This window comes from Pleurodeles waltl, chromosome 1_1, assembly GCF_031143425.1.
Source record: "Pleurodeles waltl isolate 20211129_DDA chromosome 1_1, aPleWal1.hap1.20221129, whole genome shotgun sequence".
NCBI lineage: Eukaryota > Metazoa > Chordata > Amphibia > Caudata > Salamandridae > Pleurodeles > Pleurodeles waltl.
Genome location: NC_090436.1, coordinates 851,179,963 through 851,199,891, shown reverse-complemented (window position 1 = coordinate 851,199,891; position 19,929 = coordinate 851,179,963). Strand labels below are relative to the sequence as shown.

At 46.6% G+C, this 19,929-nt stretch overlaps 1 protein-coding gene across 1 annotated transcript in view; it reads left to right on the top strand.

Annotated features, from left to right (window-relative positions):
- TRPM6 (transient receptor potential cation channel subfamily M member 6) overlaps nt 1-19,929 on the top strand; it is a 1,083,502-nt gene that overhangs the window by 887,445 nt on the left and 176,128 nt on the right. The gene's annotated exons all lie outside the window — the stretch shown is intronic.

Genomic DNA, 19,929 nt, shown 5'->3' with positions numbered 1-19,929 from the left:
AACCTCATGATCCAGAGAGCTTCCTTCCTGCGCAATGCTAATTCTCTGTTACCTCCCCTCGGATCTTTAGGGATATGTTCTATACCGAAGAATTCGAAACTCCTACATGTGGTTTGTGAAGAACAGTCTACCATATGTGCTGTTACAGGATATCTCATATCATTATTTTTTAAGGCTCGGATATGTTCACCAATTCTAATCTTGAGTTGACGTATTGTGCTTCCTACATAGATCTTAAAACATCTGCAACGTATAATATACACAACATAGGTAGTATTGCAATTAATCAAGGTATTGATGTTGAAATGTCTACCTCCCTCAGAGAATTCTCTAATATTGTGACACGTCCATCTGCAGACCCCACAACACCCACATTTGAAAAAGCCAATCAAATGTGAAGAAAGCAAAGATTTGGTGGTAGAGCTGGTAGAAAAACTAGGACATAAAATGCTTTTTAGGTTTCTACCTCTCCGATAAGTTGTCGAGATCCTTGTAGGTAATAAGTCTTTTAAAGACTCATCCTGTAGCAGCATGTTCCAGTGTTTCCTCATGAATTTCTCAAGAATCAATGATGCCTCGTTGAAATCAGTCACAAATCTAGTCTTGTTCAAAACATCAACAGTCTCTTTATGTTCCTTGGTCTTTAAAGTATCACCCCTAATAAGATGCAAGGCTCTAGATTTTGCTTTCCTCACCAACTTATTTGAATAACCACGTGTGACAAATCTCTTTTCCATGTCATCGACCTGTTGTCGGAAATCTTCATCCCGACTACAGTTACGTCTGGCTCTCACTAATTCCGCAAAAGGGATGGAGGCTATTTGGTGTCTAGGATGTGAGCTATTTGAATGTAAAATAGAGTTACATGCCGTGGCCTTACGAAAAAGTCTACTCTGTATCTTCCCATCCATGACAAAGACCTCCACATCCCAAAAAAATCAATGCTAACTGTGCTGAATTGATATGTGGATTTGACGTTCATGTCATTAGAGTTCAAGAAGCTACAAAAATCCACCAATTTTTGTTTGCCACCAGTCCAAATTAAAAAACAATCATCTATATAGCGTCCCCAGAACAAGATATGTGTTTGCCATTGGGCAGATAGAGGACCCCAAACCCATTTGCGCTCAAACCATCCCATGAAAAGATTTCCATAGGAGGGGGAAAATTTGGAACCCATGGCCACGCCTTGTTTTTGTAGGAACCAAGTATTATTGAATAGAAAGTAATTGTTGGTGAGAATTATGTGAATCATTTCGATTAGCACGGCCGTGTGTGCCCAGAGACTGGCATAACTTGTATTAAGAAAAAACCTAACGGCTTCTTGTCCTAGCTCATAGTTAATACATGTATATAGGGAAACCACATCCAATGTCACTAGTAGCATATTGTCCTCCCACTCAACATCGTTCAATAGACTCAAAATGTGTGTGGTGTCCTTTATAAACAAAGGTAGATTGTAAACCAACGGTTGCAGAAAGTGATCAACAAATTCTGAAAGTTTCTCAGTAGGACCTAGAATACCCGATACGATTGGTCTGCCAGGGGGAAAAGGTAGACCCTTGTGCACCTTGGGTAGAGTATAAAGGCAAGGATACCTAGGTTGATCCACTTTTAAGTACAAATACTCATCCTTGTTAAGTAGTCCCAAATCTACCCAAGCACGTAACTTGGTATTATTCATAGATGAAAGGTTGGAAATTGGATTGCCTTGGATCACCTCATAACATGTTCTATCCTGTAATTGTGATAGAATCTCAGTGTCATAGTCGCTCTTGTTCATAAGGACGTTTCCTCCTTTATCTGCTTGTCTGATGATGATCCCATTCTCCTGTTTGAGTGCCTTAAGAGCAATCAGTTCCTCCGAATCCAGTTTGTTAGTGAAAAAACTATGTTTGTTCTTTGCAAGGTACTTGTCATAGTCCTGACAGACCAACTCAAAAAACCTGTCAAAACAATTTAAACTCCAGGATCTTGGTACCCAGCAGGATTTTTTCTTTAGACCACTAGGGGTACTCCGCTAGGGGTCAATATCCAAATTCCTTAGTACAGTTGATAAAGTCTCTGGATCTTGATCCTTATCGGCTAGAGACAGGATCAATGCTGTGTCATGTACCTCTTCAATAGATAGAGTGCTAAAGGGGGATGTGGCCAAATTTGGTATAGGGCTCTCTATTGGATGCAGATGAAAATACTTAGCTAACTTGAGTTTGCGAACAAATTTGAATAGATCTATCTTGGATCTACACGGATCCCCAAATGATTTAGGGCAAAAATTGAGACCCCTAGACAGGAGACTCTTGGCTCCTGAAGTTAACACCAAATTCGAAAAGTTGATGACATTAATGGATGAGGATGCATCTGAAACTACAACCTTTTGTCCCGGGACCTTGTTACGACCCCATCTCGGTCTTTTGAGCATGCCTCTTGAACCTCTGCTTCCCCTCCTTGTTTTCTTGTGTACCTGGTTTGCACAAACTTGCCTCGTTTCATCCTCATCAATTCCTGTAAAAAACTGTTGCTATTCGCCCCTACGGTGCTCTGTCCTAAAATGGACGTGCTTGCTGTGCACTCAACCTCGCTATCACTTGTGGCCGGAGTACTAATGGAGGTTGAATCAGATATGTTGGATACACTGGGTCTTCTAGGAGTCAACTTGACATTGACCAAATGGTCATATTTGCTAGAGAAAGTAAAAACCCTCCCTGTTAGGTAATCTTTTTCATCGCGTCTAAGTTTGCGAGCTTTTCTTTGTGTTATTTCTTCTTGAAATTTGAGAAGGACACTTTCTGGAATCTTATAGTTTTTCTCAGTTGCTTCTTTTAGATTTAGATCAATAATTTCTTTCTCCAACACCTCAATTTCAGCCTGAAGTTTGGCCACTTTTCTTTCCGCATTAATGATTAAGATTTCCATGAGTTTCATTGAACTGGTAGTGAGCTCTTTGTCCCACTGAGCCAGTAAATCTGTATCCAGATCGTCATATGTGGAGAAGATTTGGGATCTCAACCCACGAGGGATGCGGTTCAATTTCAAATACTGTTTCAGTGTTGCACCATCCCATCATTTTGACAGTTCATTTTTTTTCAATTTCTCCAATCTGATAAATTTGTTTTTTAGGCCCTCACTCTGTGCCTGCATGCTATTATGAAATGTGTTCTGGAGTGTTCCTCCCTTAGCTATACTATCAAATAATTCCTCTGCCAACTTCACTCTATCCATAATAAATCTCAATTGCAACATCAATACCTTGATTAATTGCAATACTACCTATGTTGTGTATATTATACGTTGCAGATGTTTTAAGATCTATGTAGGAAGCACAATACGTCAACTCAAGATTAGAATTGGTGAACATATCCGAGCCTTAAAAAATAATGATATGAGATATCCTGTAACAGCACATATGGTAGACTGTTCTTCACAAACGACATGTAGGAGTTTGAAATTCTTCGGTATAGAACATATCCCTAAAGATCCGAGGGGAGGTAACAGAGAATTAGCTTTGCGCAGGAAGGAAGCTCTCTGGATCATGAGGTTAAGGGCGGTGGAAACAGGCCTGAATTCTGACAGGGAATTGGAATTCTTTCTAGGGGAGTAACACCTTAAGCTCTTCCTCACCAATACACAATTTGAAAAGAACTGTGCAAGTATTGTTTTAGTACTCAATGTGATATATTGTTAATTAATTTTTTTGTGTACCTTGATGTGTTTTTTTAACACAATTTGAAAATAAATTTTGGGGGATGCGACATTTGCACGCTCGCTAGTAGCTTTGTGATTCTGTGACTGAATTGTGTTTTGTGTTAGACTCTGTTCTAGTAAAGATCCAGTTTGCACCAAATGATGATCTCCGTTGATGAATTTTTTGAACACAATTTGAAAGAACTGTTGTGGGATGTGACATTTGCACGCTCGCTAGTAGCTTTGTGATTCTGTGACTGAATTGGTTTTTGCCATACTCTGTTCTTGTACAGATCTAGTTTGCACCAAATAATGATTGCCATTTGTATTAAGTTGAACCAAAATTCTCCAATTGGTTGTTTTCATATACATATTTTCTTTGTGGGAGTTTGAGTCTCCAAATTGTAACCCATATCTATTGGGACATTACATAATTTTTTTTCCCCCACTTCCATTTAATAAGAATTTAAAACCCAGCTCTTTATTATTAATTGCTTATGTATTAGGATATGTGGTCTTATTTGGCAACTACGGTGTAGTTTATTTGGAATTTCTGTTGTTTTGAGAGAAGAGAACTTCGGTTTTTCTTGCTGACATATTCCTAGACCGCGCTGATTGGTATGAGAAGTATATTCCCCTTTCCTTTTATAGATCACGGAAGTCGGTTTGAAGGTTAGCTGTACTATTAAGACTAGTCCTTTCTTTATTTTGTTTGCGGAGGCTCTGACGGCCATCCCGGAAGTCTATTTACTTCCGGATGCGATCGCCGAACGCAGAGGAGACGCGCACTCGCATCGGATAGGCGTTATGTACAGATCGTGCTGATACGGCATGTTAAGAGGAGAAGGTGAGTTGTAGGAGTGCTAGATGACTTTAATGTTTTAGAGGACCGCATACGTGCATGAGCCAACAATGATATGACGTTCGTTGGCACACTTGTGACTTAGAGTTTATTTTTCTTGAATTCGTTCACAGCTTGATAGTGAAGTTGACTTTAGCGGTCCACGGCTTGACACTCGACGTAAGGTACTACACTGGGGTGGCCACTATAATTTTCTTTGTGGAGTTGATGAGATCGGAGTTACCTAGCCCACTGGATGAGGGTCCAATTATATCAGGCCATTTGGTCTTTCTCTCTTTTTTTCTCTTTTGTCTATAATTTACTAGACCACTGATCTAGATATTGTATCATCGATGACGGTTGGCCAATTAGAATTTTTGGTGACTGGTCTAAACGAAAGGTACTATCTGAGACCTCCTGTCTGTGTCACCAAGGGGGTCACATGGTATTAACGTGTGAACGGATTTGAATTTAAATTTGTATATCACTAGAGGTGTATTAGTCATCACTACTGGGGGTATATCTGTTGGTAACTAATATTACAACCTTTATGTGTTATCTGCTTATGGAGCACTGTAGTAGCACCCTAGTAGTGTGTTGCATGCCACATGTCACGTAATGGTGTTTACATTATTGTGGTATGTTCTTAAGTTGATTCTCAGTCACTGGATACACCTGGGTTTCCCCGTTCTTGTGTTTGAATGATTTAAGTTGGAGCATTTTGGTTCTTATTCCATGCTATGTGTTTGCATTTGTAGCCCTGAAGAAGTCGTTCGGGAAACCAAAGATGTTTTCCCTTGACGAAACACGTGTTGGCTGAAATGTTGGCTGAAATGTTGTCATCAGACTGCAGCGATTATACCAAAATTTTCAAAGGCTGAGATGTTATCATTAGGCTGCAGGGTCTACTTTAAAATCCAATTGCAGCACTACGGAAGAGGATTTCCAATTGATTGTACTTTTTGATACTTGTTTAATTTGATGTGGTTATAATTTCGTAATGAGGCCACATTTGTATCATTACGGTTCACTATCTGTCTAACATGACAAATATAATCTAAATTAAATTTTTTGTGTTCTCTTTAACAGCGATTTACAAATATACATTCTTTTCTGTGATGAGAGAAATGCCACACGTTGTTTATCTTATACTTATGATTTGGTGTGTACCCAGGTAATTAGTGCCCTGTCCCCCTTTCTGCTGTCAACAACATGTTTTTTTTAAAAATTACGGCCCGTATTTATACTTTTTTTGCGCCGCATTTGTGTCGTTTTTTGACGCAAAAACAGCGCAAACTTGCAAAATACATTGTATTTTGTAGGTTTGCGCCGTTTTGCGTCAAAAAGCGGCGCAAATGCGGCGCTAAAAAAAGTATAAATACGGGCCTACATTCATTGGCATTTCGAAAAGTACAGGAGCACACACAGCATGCCAAGATGTACTTCTAAGATAGTACATCAGTGCTTAATAACAGTCAAAGTATTGGCAATACTCCAAGTCTCCACGAGTAACCGTCCACAACTGCACCCTTCTCATACTGATAACAAGAACAATAGGAACCCCCAACATAACTTCCCCCCATTCACTCCCCCCAGCTTCCAGGTAGCATCCACTCAGTTTATTTAAGGTTAACTTTAAGAGCATCTACATGTCAATCACATTCCTGGTTGACCGTCTGCATCCACTTTTCCACTTAATGTAGACAACCCTTCCCTCCCATCAGCATCCCCACCAGCCATCAGACAGCCTCCACTGTGCAGAGCCTGAGGCAATTAACTAGGCGTATCCTCTTCCTGTAGGTCCACCAGTGCCTGCATCATAAAACCCTAAGAGATCAAGTCATCTTCCACCCCCTCATCTTGTCAAGACAGTCGCATATGCACTTCTTCTGCTCCAGCCCACACCAGCAGATTCCTTATCCAGTCCTGGCACAGTGAGGATCTGGGACTTAGTCAACCAATAGTGATAAACCTCTTAGTCACCGTAAGACCCAACACCATGAACTGTCGACTCAGTTTCTTCTTGGCACGGGAAGTAGGCCCAACAAACACTGCTTCATCATAAGCTGAGTAACCACCCAGTTATTCTCAGAACCCGCCACCCACACACCCCCAGCTTCCAAGTAGCATCCACTCAGTTTATTTAGGGTTAACTTTAGGAGCATCTACATGCCAATCACATTCCTGGTTGGCCGTCTGCATCCACTTTTCCACTTAATGTAGATGACCCTTACCTCCCATCAGCATCCCCACCAGCCGTCAAACGAGCCTGAGGCAATTAACTAGGCGTATCCTCTTCCGGAAGGTCTTCCAGTGCCTGCATCATGACACTGTAGGAGATCAAGTCATCTCCCATCCTCACATCTTGTTTGGCAGGCCACTTGCCTTTGAAATGTAAGTGTCAGGCCCTCCACCCTTCCAGCCCAGGAGGACCCATTCAGGATGCAGATGAATGCAGGTGTGACTGAGTATCCTGTGTTTGTGGTTGTCTGGGTGAAATGCACAACAAAGCTGTCAACCAGCCCAGCCCAGCCCAGACGTACAGGCTGTAAGGCACAGATAGATTTTAAGTGCAAAGAAATGCTCACTTTCTAAAAGTGGCATTTCTAAAATAATAATTTAAAATCCAACCTCACCAATAAGCGGGATTTTCTATTACCATTCTGGCTATTCTAAATATGACCTGGTTGCCACTTTCTGATCCGAATCTACCATTCAAATAGTAGATGAGGGTAGCCCTTATGCTAGCCTATGAAAGGGGAAGGCCTCATTGTATTGGAAAACAAATTTAGGAGCTTTCCCCAACAGGACATATAAAACACACATGTATATGTCCTGCCTTTTACCTACAGAGCACCCTTCCCTATGGGTTACCTAAGGCCTACCTTAGGGGTGACTTATATGTAGAAAAAGGGAGTTTAAGGCTTTGCAAGTATGTTTATATGCCAAGTCAAAGTGGCAGTGAAACTGTACACACAGGCCTTGCAATGGCAGGCCTGAGACATGGTTAGGGGGCTATTTATGTGGATGGCACAATCAGTGCTGCAGGCCCACTAGTAGCATTCAATATACAGGACCTGGGCACATGTGCACTTTGTTAGGGACTTACAAGCAAGTCAAATATGCCTATTGGGGGATGAATCAATGTTATCATGTTTAAGGGAGAGAGCATATGCACTTTAGCACTGGTTAGCAGTGGTAAAGTGTGCAGAGTCCTAAAACAAGCACAGTGTCAGAAAAGTGGAGGGGGGCAGGCAACAAGTTGGGGGATGACCACCCTAAGGCTGCCAGGTCTAACAGTCCAGCTCTCAGAATACTCTCCACGGGATCTCATACATGGCACCTGGAGAACATATAAGCATCTGGGCAATACCACCTTTTTTATGAGCGCTGTTTTCCCCATCAAAAGCAATTTTTAGCATATTCCAGAATGTGATAGTGAGGCACAGATTACCAATCACCTGACCCAAGTTAAAATGGTAAACCTGCTGTTCACTGTATGCCATATGCATGCCCAAGTATTTGACACTACCCAACTTCCAGGGCAGCCCATATTCCGGTTACATGTCCGTGGGCAGCTTTGTTAATTGACTCAACGAGAACAACGCTGATTTGGTACTATTGATGTGGAGCCCTGAGAGCTTGCCAAACTCTAAGGTAACTTTCAGCGATACGGGGACTAATATATCAGATTGACATAGGTAAATCATGCTTTCATACGCACATAGCAAGACCATATGTACCATCAGCACCATTTGTATACCCCACCCATGCAAGACCTGTTGGAGATGGCATGCTAAAGGTTCCTTTGCTAGGGCAAAGATCCGAGGCAACAGCGGGCAGCCCTGTCATGCACCCCTTTGTAATGATATCATAGTTGACATAGACATAGATAGGCATCGCAGCCAGTTTGCACTTGAGCTATCACAGCTTAACACACTTAGGCCCGTATTTATACTTTTTGACGCTAAACTGCGCTAACGCAGTTTAGCGTCAAAAAGTTTTGCGCCGGCTAACGCCATTCTGAAGCGCCATGCGGGCGCCGTATTTATTGAATGGCGTTAGGGGAAATGGCGTTAGGGCGTCTTAAAATGGTGCAAGTCAGGTTGACGCCAAAAAATTGCCTCCACCCGATTTGCGCCATTTTTAACGACGCCCAGACGCCATTTACATGACTCCTGTCTTAGTAAAGACAGGAGTCATGCCCCCTTGCCCAATGGCCATGCCCAGGGGACTTATGTCCCCTGGGCATGGCCATTGGGCATTGAGGCATGTAGGGGGGCACAAATCAGGCCCCCCTATGCCCAAAAAAAATATAAAAAAAATAAAAAATTATACTTACCTGAACTTACCTGAATGTCCCTGGGATGGGTCCCTCCATCCTTGGGTGTCCTCCTGGGGTGGGCAAGGGTGGCAGGGGGGGTCCCTGGGGGCATGGGAGGGCAGCTGTGGGCTCATTTTGAGCCCACAGGTCCCTTAACGCCTGCCCTGACCCAGGCGCTAAAATCCGGCGCAAATGTGGGTTTTTTTGCCCCGCCCACTCCCGGGCGTGATTTTTGCCCGGGAGTATAAATACGACGCATTTGCGTCGCAGTAATTTTTTTAGACGGGAACGCCTACCTTGCATCTCATTAACGCAAGGAAGGCGTTCACGCAAAAAAAATGACGCTCTTTCCTCATACTTTGGCGCTAGACGCGTCTAACGCCTAAGTATAAATATGGCGTTAGTTTTGCGCCGAATTTGCGTCGAAAAAAACGACGCAAATTTGGCGCAAACGGAGTATAAATATGCCCCTTAATGTAGTTGCTTACTAGTCCCACTCTGTCCAATACCTACCAAATATAGTTACAGGACACCAATCAAAAGCTTTTTCTTTGTCTAAAAAAGGCAAGAGTGTATGGGTCAAATGCCATGTCAGGATGTGTGTCAATTGACGGAGGTTGCACAGTGTGTTCTGTCTGGGGATAAATCCCACTTAGTCTGTATGGACCAAACGTGGGAGGTGTGGCATCAAGAGGACCACCAAGATTCGGCTAAGGATCTTCTGACCTCTGTTTGGCATGGAGAGCGGGCGATAGGAACCCACCTCCATGGGGTTTTTCCCCTGTTTTGGGATCATTATAATAGGAGCCTCCCTCTTGAATCCGGTAGAGCCCCCATTCTAGTGCTTCAGTATTAACAAGCAGCAGTTTGTCAAACAGGGTTCACACAAATGTTTCAAAAAATTCTGCCAGTAAACCATTTCCACCAGGGGACTTGGCCGTCTTCAATGCGCCCACTGCCCCAAGCAACTCCAACCTGGTCAGTGAGGCCCCTATGTCCTCGCGCTCCTTTAGGGATAGGCGCAACAGTGGCAATGCTGCTACATATGCAGGAAGGAAATGTTCATCAACTCCACTGGGTGCAGTGTACACTCCCCGAAGATGAGTGGCAAAGATGTCATTGATAGCCTGTTGAGTCAACACTACACAACCCTCTTGGTCCTTTGCTGCCAGTATAGGTTGCGCCAATGTTTCCGTCTTAATCAGCCGTGCCAATAAGTGCCCCACCCTGTCTCCTTCCATGTAAAGTCTCTTCCTCCCAGTGAGCAGGGCATGTTTCTCTAATTGGTCCCAGACTGTACACACCTAATGTTGCACCCAGAGTTCGGAGTTGGTGACCAGTGCCCTCTCCAGGGTCTCCAAGATCACATGCGTCCACGCCAGCTCTCTTTCTAATGTCTGGCACACTCCTACTGATGTAACCATGCCCACCCCTCAGAGTACTACTTTCATAGCATCGCACTCCACCCCTCTGCTGTTTGTGCTATCCCAGTTCAGGTCAAAGTAAAACATGATGGCTTCTGATACCGTGTCCAAGAAGACGTGATCCATCAGTGTTTCCACAAGGAAACCCGAGGTGTCAGCTGATTCAGAGTTTACGTGATCAACAGAAGAAAGTGGTCTGATATAAACCAGGTCAAGCAGGCCGACCCCACCACATGTGGTGTCACGTAAATCTGTGTGGGAAAGTAATCTAGTCTGCTGTATGCATCAGCCACCAGGATAAAGCGGGAATATGTGTGGGTCTGAGGGTGCTGAACTTGCCACACATCTACCAGTCCAAAGCTCATCTTTACCTGCACATGCGCCGCTGTTATTTAGGGTTTAGTGCCCCGAAGGAGTGGGGATCTGTTCAGCAATCCATTGGATACACAGTCACCCACCATGATAACGTCCGCCTCTAGGTAATTCTGCGCTGCCGTCAGCATTGTGCCAAAAAATGCACCACCGTCGGTATTGGGTGCATAGACATTAATAAGACACAGCTCATGCACATCCAGTGTGCCAAACAAGATGACATACCTTCCCTCCTGTCTACCTGAACATGGGACATCTTGAAGGGGACCCACTGAGCCACCCATATCAAAGTCCCTCAGTTAAGGCCGGAGTAGGATGTAGCAAAAACCTGCCCTCTCTGCTTCCTTATCAGGTATTTAACACAGTCCCCTCAAAAATGGGTCTCATGGAAAAATTCTGCAGCCACTCCGTATCTCCAGAGGTAAGCATGCACCCTACTACTCTTCTTTGGCCTGTTTAGCTCCTTCACATTCCAAGTGAGGATTTTGTATTTAATCCCAGGGGTCGCCATAGGGGCTCAAATCTGCTATCCAGTTCGTCTGAAGGGCCGTAATGACCAGTGCTGTACTTCCTCATGTCTGCATGTAATGGAAGCTTCCAAACAGAACAAACCAGTCAACATCAACTAATCCCAAATGAACCCCTGTCTTAACCCTCCAAGGGGCAGAATTAACAGAACCCCCCAGACTGAACCGTCAGCCTAAAAGGCTCCCATCCCCATCCCAATCTCCCACCTCTCACTAGTGTGTTAGTGTAAGACTTGGTGAAAATACTGTCCGAGTCACCAAGACCTCAGTGACTCACCACACCAACTATGGTACCCAGCAATCCAGAAGAGGTAGGGTCTCGGATCTCAGTGCCATGAAGTAATCACATAAAAATAACAACTCATTTTGTATGAATTAAAGCTACACTGTGGGCCCCAACAGCAGGTGTGCAGAGGACATTCACCCGCCAAGGCACATTAACTGCAGTGGAGTGTGTGTCCAATGCTCAAAACAATCCCATCCACTGTCTTCAAAGCAGAATCTACTACCCTGTGTCAGTACTGTCACTCAAGGTGTCTGGGACCAGACAAATTTGCGTACAGGAGTTTGAGTCGTCAGTTTCACTGATTCGGTCTGTAAAGTTCCATCTGGGCAGACCAGGATGCAGCCCCCCCTTTTGCTGCATCTTTTGTCCCAGACAATACCTTGGCATGTTCCTTATTCCTATTCAAACGGCACACCCCCTTGGCGCTTTGTCTCTCACCACTCATGGTCGCGGCTGCCCCAGTGCAGCCCCAGAGATTCCAACCAGTTTGATGCCAGTTACGGGGACTCCAAGAAGTTAACCCGGCCTTCATACTGGATTCAGAGCTTAGCAGGGAACATCAAGCTGTATTTAATATTATATTCACTGAACTCTCTGTTGATGGGCATGACGTTCTTCCTGAGGTCTTGCACTCTCTGAGTATAGTCAGGAAAGATAAGAAACTGTTTGTCCTCATATCTCGGAGGTTGTTTGAGCGCACATGTTGGAGTATTGCTTAGTGGGCAATTAAGGACATAAGTGGCGGCCCCAGGCGCAGTGCTGCCATCAAAGCCCTGTGTGCAGGCTCAATGAAAAAGAACTTGGAGAGCTGCTTGGATTTGAGTGTTTTGACTATCCAGTCCTCCAAGAAGATTTCTGCCAAACAACCTTCTACCCGTTCTAGGAATCACGTGAGGAATATATTATTCCTTCTGGAGAACCCCTTTGCATCCACCACACGTTCCTCCATGGAGCTGCATTTGAGGCCCACCAACGTAGCATGCAGAGCTTTGATTTCTTTTTTGAGGGTTGCTATGTCCTCCTCAGTTCATGTTATTCTTTCTGCAACCTTGCGAACATCCAAACGTAGTTGGTTAACTTCAATTGCCGTAGTGTCCATTATTGTTTCTAACGCAGCCCTGGTCCCCTGTAGAGCAGCCAGGATTTCCATAGTTGCCAGTGACTGGTCTCAAGACTCAGGAACTGGTCGCCTGTCTGGTTCCATTTACTGAGAAGCACAGCCAGGAACCATATATTAGCCGATTTTGTTGGTCTGTGCAGCTTTGGGTCCTTTGTCTTTCTCCATCACTCAGGCGGTGGTCAACATTGATCCCACCAGGGCACTGCTCCTCCAGCCCAGTCATGGCCTTGTACCTACCTGTTATGTTTCTACCAGCTGTGCTGACTTTCCCCCGCCCACGCAGTGCAGATAGGGCACAACGTGTCGTCCAGGCCCATGCGGGGAGTCAGCTCATGAAGCACCTATCATGCATTGTGGCGGGCCACCACTATCCACAGTGAGTCATGCAGCCCTCAAGCTGGGTCACCAGCTGTCCATTGCCTTCCCCCCAGTCATCATAATTTCCATCACCTCCGGGAGGCAACCCCTGTCATTCAGTTACCACGTGTCGTCCAGGCCCATGCGGGGAGTCAGGTCATGAAGCACCTATCATGCATTGTGGCGGGCCACCACTATCCACAGTGAGTCATGCAGCCCTCAAGCTGGGTCACCAGCTGTCCATTGCCTTCCCCCCAGTCATCATAATTTCCATCACCTCTGGGAGGCAACCCCTGTCATTCAGTTAGCACCGAGCCCCCATCACTGTTGTTGGAGCTCAGTCTTATTTAGGGATTACAGATGTCCAGGCTGGGCCTAGTAAACATGCTGCTTGTAATGCTGCCAGGAGTATGCAGCACAGCAGTGTTCCAAATGCAGTCAGTGCACTTCCCCAGTCTTTGTTTCTTTGTAGAACCCCACTCACATGTGCTCCACAGACTTTGGGGGGCCTCACATGGATCTTGGGGCACACAGGGCATTGCTTCCCACATACTGCTACCTCACCTTTTCTGGTTGTGATGATCAGTTGGGGGCTGCCTGCCAGCACCCTATATGCTCACTTTTGCATAGGCCTTTCAGATGTAGTCCTCGGCCGCCCATTGGCGAGTGTGGGAACTAAGGTCTTGCTGTTCAGCCTGCACCGGCCACCACAGTCCTCTGCTGGAGCCCGGGATTAGGATAACAGCAGCACCAGTCCCTCATGATACCTTCCTAACTCGCATCCTCTCGCTAAGACAGCAAGACATCCCAGCGCTTGCCCAGCAGCACACACCTTCTTTTACAGGCTGGGGCCAGGTCACAGCAACCACTAACGTTCAGCCGCAGTGCCTGCTCCGTGTCAGATACTTTCCATGGACCATTTACTAGCCTCTACTCTCCTTCCATGATCCCTCTGTCGTGGGCAACATTTTGGGCCAATGTTGATCACCTTTGAGCACAGTTGTTGGTATATTGCAGATGGGCCACAGGGGACTCCCCAACAGGGGTCACAGTTTCTGATCTGGTTAGGAGTGGGAGTGTTGCCCTGTAATCAAACATTCCTCAAGGGTCCGACACTGCCCATCATAGCCACTCGCTGCACAGAGGGCAGTGTCAGACCCTTGAAGAATGTTTGACTACAGGGTGATGCTTCCACTTCTACCTTGGTTTTGGCAAGAAGAAGGTGAAACTCGGGTAGTCCCTGGGTGTGTTACCTGAATTGGCTAGTATGGCCATTTTTTTTAACTCCTGCCTCCACATTGTCATTGACAGAAAGAGGAAGCTTGAGTGAAGTAAAGAAGGGATCTGAATCCTGTCAAAGGCCAATGACTCATGGTGGTGATAGCAAGGTCAAAACATGTAGACGACAGCAAAAAGGAGGACAGAGCACTAATTACCCAGGTACACCCCAAATCACAAGTTTTTAACCCTGACTACAGGGCCTAGAAACAGTTATGGAGGACATCCTCTTAGGTAGTTTTAAGTTCACTCTGCACAGTGGATCCCTTGTAAGGTTGGGGTAAGGACCCCTAAAAAATATACTTTCTCCGCTCGGAGCATTGGTTTGTGTCAGAGTGTTGCAGCACGCCCTATGGTAATGAATGCCACTACTTAGTGGATGAGGGCAATTTTAAAACCACTTATGGTTTCCCACAGAGAGGTTTGTGTTTGTTTTAGATTTGTTCTCGTCTTTCCTTCTTTTGTGTGTGCTATGATACTGATGTTTCAGCCTCTATCCTGGATTTTGGTGAAACTGGTTCTAAGGCTGCTGGGCCTTATGGCCTCCTGCATTCTACTAGTAACACATGCCCTTTGGCACATGAGGAGTTTCCAGTGGAACCTGAAGTTCTAGTGTGCTTAGCATCAGAGGAATCTCTCTGACATGATCCAGATCTCAGAGGGAACTGCAAAAGACCTGTAGTGGTGGCCAACGAACCACAATTGAGTCAATGAGAGAGGTCTCGTCCTTTCCTAACCAGAGCTGACTTTGTCAGCAGATGTGTCACTCCTGGTCTGGGGCAGCCATCTGGGAAAGTGGAGATCAGAGAACTCTGGTCTCTGGCAGAATCCGGACTCTACTGAAGCTTTGGGCAGTTTCAGACCCCTGGCATTGAAAGCCTTTCTTCCTTCTGATTGTCATTGAAGGGCTTTCTTACTTCAATTAGGGAAAGGCTGGTACAGGTTTTCACAGACAACACCATTGTCATGTGGTATTGCAACAAACATGGCGGGTGGGGTCATGGACCCTTTGTCAAGAGGCCTTGCACCTCTGGACTTGGCTTGAACACCAGGAATATCACTGGTGGTTCAACTCCTGGTGGAATCTCTGAACGTCAAAGCAGATGAGCTCAGCCATCAATGCCTAGTGGATCACGAATGCCATCTCCATCCAGAGGTGGCAGAAGGCTTCTTCCAAGAGTGGAGAGAGCCTTGATTAGATCTATTTGCCTCCATTGAGAATGTGCAATGTCTACAGTTTTGTGCACTGGAGTTCCCAAGGTGGATCTCACTTTGAGACACTTTTCACCTCAAGTGGAGATCCTGCTTCCTGGCTGCATTTCCACCAATACCACTCCTGCCCACAGTTCTCAAGAAGATCAGGAATGACCAGCCCAAATCATTCTTGTGGCTCTGGATTGGGCACAGAGAATCTGGTATTGTGAACTGTTCAGCATGAGCATGGGTCCTTTGGTCAGGCTGCCTCTTTGGGAGGATCGTTTGTCACAGCAGAGGGCAGGGTTCTGCACCCAAACCTAAAAACGCTTTACCTTCATGTGTGGAGATTGAGCAGCGACAGTTAACAGCTTTCAAACTTCTTCCCAAAGTCTGCAGTGTTATCTTAGCAGCCAGGCATCCCTCCACCAAGGGGGTATACCTCTGCCATTGGGGCAAGTTTGTGGCATGGTCTACAGATAAACAGAGTTGACCCTTAATCTGCACCCTTTTCCCGGGTTGTTTTGTTTATTCTTACCCTAGCCCAGCAGGGCTCTGCTTTGGGCAAATTGAGAGGTTATTTGTCTACCATCTTGGCAATTCTGTGGTTGTCAAATCCCTTATTGTAAATAGGTTTCTGAAAGGTCTTCAACATGTGTTCTCACCAGAACCTTTCATTATGCCACAGTGGGACCTCAACTAGTTCTCACATTTTTTTATGTGTGGTCCCTTCGAGCCACTACATAACTGCTGTCTCATGCTTTTTACCACAAAAACAGCCTTTCTAGTGGTGATAACATCTGCCCAGAGGGTCAGTAGGCTATAGGCACTGTAAGCATATCCTCCATACCCAACATCTCCCAGACAAACTGATCCTTTGGACTAGAGCATCCTTTCTACCAAAGGTGGTCACACCTTTTCACGTAGGCTAGTCCACCCCTGTGCCTACCTTCTAGGATCTGCCTCACTCTTCTAAAGAAGAGGAGAGTCTCTGTTGTCTGGACCTAAAAACAGAATTGTCAATCTACCTTGACTGCACAAAAGAATTCGGAGTGGACAATCAACTCTTCATGGAGTACTTCAGAGCAAAAAATGGAAAGGTGGTGCAGAAATGGACCATCACATGATGGATAGGGTCCTGAATCAAGATCTGCTACGCATTTAGAAATCGCCTGAAGGCTTGTGAGCTTATTCCAAGAGAGCTATGGCTTTGACCATTGCATTAGCTAGCGGAGTTCCTATACTGGAAATCTGCCAGGAAGCAAAGTGGGCTTCCCTGCACACGTTCACAAAGCATTACTGCCTGGACAGTTAGATCCACTGTGATGGGCATTTCACCCACTCAATTGTACAAGACTTTCTAGTCTAATTCAAATCTCAGCCACCTCCTCCAGGGAGTTATCAATCAATAAGCCTGTATTTGTATATCACAGCTTATCCCCCAAGCGGATATGCAAGTGCTGTGCTGCTAAGTCAGTCGAAGAGCCAGGTTTTGAGCCCTTTCTTGAAGTGGATCAGCGAGAGTGAAGTGCATAATTGAAGGGTGAGGGCATTTCATGACTTGGTGGTGAGGTAGGCAAAGGAGCAACCTCCAATGCGGCAGTGCCTGATACTTTGTGTCTGAGCAAGGGTTAGGTGAGCGGAGAGGAGGTTCCTGGGAGGTAGGTGGCACATAAGACGGTGGTTCATGTGGATGGTTCCTTGGTTGTGGAGGGCTCTGTAGGCATGTGTCAGGAGATTGAATTGGCATTGTTTCTTCATGGGGAGCCCGAGGAGCACTTTCAGGTGCTGGGTGATATAGACCCTTCTTGGCAGGTGGAGGATAAGTCTGGCTGTTGTGTTCTCGATTGATTGGGGTCTTCTCATGAGTTTGGTGGTGGTGCTGGCATAAAGGCCCTCATTCTGACCTTGGCGGGCGGCGGAGGCCGCCCGCCAAAGTCCCGCCGTCAGGTTACCGTTCCGCGGTCGAAAGACCGCGGCGGTAATTCTGACTTTCCCGCTGGGCTGGCGGGCGGTCGCCTTCAGACCGCCAGCCAGCCCAGCGGGAAAGAGGCTTCCACGATGAAGCCGGCTCGGAATCGAGCCGGCGGAGTGGAAGCTGTGTGACGGGTGCAGTTGCACCCGTCGCGTATTTCACTGTCTGCGCAGCAGACAGTGAAATACATGTAGGGGCCCTCTTACGGGGGCCCCTGCAATGCCCATGCCAGTGGCATGGGCACTGCAGGGGCCCCCAGGGGCCCCGCGACCCCCCCTACCGCCATCCGGATCTCGGCGGTCCGACCGCCGGGATCTGGATGGCGGTAGGGGGGGTCGGAATCCCCGCGGCGGTGCAGCAAGCTGCGCCGCCGCGGAGGATTCAATGGGGCCGCGGTACACTGGCGGGACCCCGCCAGTGGTGCCGGTCCGACCGCGGCTTTACCGCCGCGGTCGGAATCCCCATTGGAGCACCGCCGGCCTGTCGGCGGTGCTCCCGCGGTCCTCCGCCCTGGCGGTCAAAGACCGCCAGGGTCAGAATGACCACCAAAGTGTGTTGACGTAGTCCAGTATGCTTGTGTCACCGTTTTCCTGGTATTGACTGGGAGCCACTTAAAGTGTTTGTGGAGCAAGCGGAGGGTGTGGAAGCAGGCTGAAGCGACTGTGTTGACCTGGAGTTTCATGGAAAGTTCGCTGTCCAAAATGATGCCAAGGTTGAGGCCGTGGTCTTTTGGAGTGGGGACAGGTCCGAGTTCTGATGGTCACCAGGAGTCGTTCCAGAGGGAGGTGTGTCTGCTGAAGATCAGTACTTTGGTCGTGTCCATGTTGAGCTTCAAGCAGTGGTTCTTCATCCAGGCTTGGATGTTCTTCATGCTGTTGTGGAAACTGGTCTTCGTCTTGGTGGGGTCCACTGAGAGCAAGAGGATCAACTGGGTGTCGTCCGCATAGGAAACTATGTTGATGTCATGGGTTCGGATGATGTTGGCGAGTGGGGTCATGTGGATAATGAAGATGGTAGGACTAAGGGATGAACCTTGAGGGATGCAGCAGATGGTCTGCTTGGGTTGCGATGTGATAGGGGCAGCCGGATTCTCTAGGTGCGACCCAAGAGGAAGGATGGCATTCATTTGAGTGCATCGTCTGTGATTCCAAACTGTCTCAGATGGTGGATGAGAGTGCAGTGGGAGATGGTGTTGAAGGCTGTGAAGGGAATGTGAGCAGAGAGATGGGACAGTAGTCCTAGAGTTCGCTGTGTTCAGCTGATGGTTTCTTGAGGAGGGGTCTGACATCTGTATGTTTTAAGGCATCACAAAAAGTGGCTGTGGAGTTGGGGGTGTTTAGGATAGTGGTAAGCTGGAGGCTGATCTCGTCACTTCTGAGGTTGAAGAGTCAGTGGGGGCAAGGTTCTGTGGGTGCTACCGAGTGGATGGAGTTCATGAGAGTATTTGTGTTTGGTGTGCTGAGTGGTTCCCATGCAGTGAGAGAGTGATTGGCGGTCATGGTGAACCTGTTGCAGGGGAGGTCGGTTGTTGTTTCTGCTGGTCCATCTTTTTTTTTTTAGTTGTTTGCTTACTCTTTTCTCCGTGCTAATTTCTGGGGTGTACCAGCTGGCTTGTTTGTTGGATCTGTGCGGTCTGGTTGGTTTGGTGGGTGCGACTAGGTCGGTGACGAGGGTGATCCAGGAGTTGAAGTTCTCTACTGCCTGGTTCAGGGCTGTGGAGGCATTGGGTTGGGTGGTGTTGAGGGCGTGTTTACATTGGTGCTGAGTGAGCTTGGTCCAGCTGCGTAAGGCGGTACAGTGGATGTTGGAGGTGGGGCAGGATGCTTCGGTGATCGTGAAATTTATGGTGGAGTGGTCTGACCGGGTGAGTTCTGTGATGTGGTTGTACCTGATTCTGTTACTAGACGTGAAGGTGCGGTCCAGTGTGTGCCCTGCTTTATTCTTGGGGTCTATGATCAGTTGCTTAAGGCTTGTGTTGTCCATTAGTTCGAGGAGGTCTGTAGAGTTGGTGTCTGTGGCGTTTTCACATAGGAAATTGAGATCTCCCAGGAAGAAGTAGTGTCCGGAGTGTTTGGGCCCTGTGTTTCATCTTGGAGCAAACGGGTGTAGCGCTGGCAATGTCCGGTGCGGAAGTGGCGGTAAGCCAGGTCTCTGTGATGAAAGTCACATCAGGTGCAAGGGTGGAGATGGTGTCCCAGATTTCGGTGGCATGTTTGCAGAGTGATCTGTTGTTGATCAGTATACAGCTGAGTTGTTATGGGTAGGTTTCGGCCGACAGGGGTGGAGTGGTGTTGGTTGCTGTGGTGGAGGCCGATATTGGTGTGGATGTAAACTGACAGTGGATGCAGGTGAAGTTATTGCTTGGGTATCTATTCTAAGAGAGGAATCTGTGGCTAGAAGTCTCTTTCGGATAAACAAGTTACCTACCTTTGATAATGTCTTATCTTATAGAGACTGTCTGACCACAGATTCCTTACCAACCCACTCATCCTCCCTGCCCTGTGAATGGATTTTGGAGTTAAGGGATGTTCCTCCCTTTCACATCCT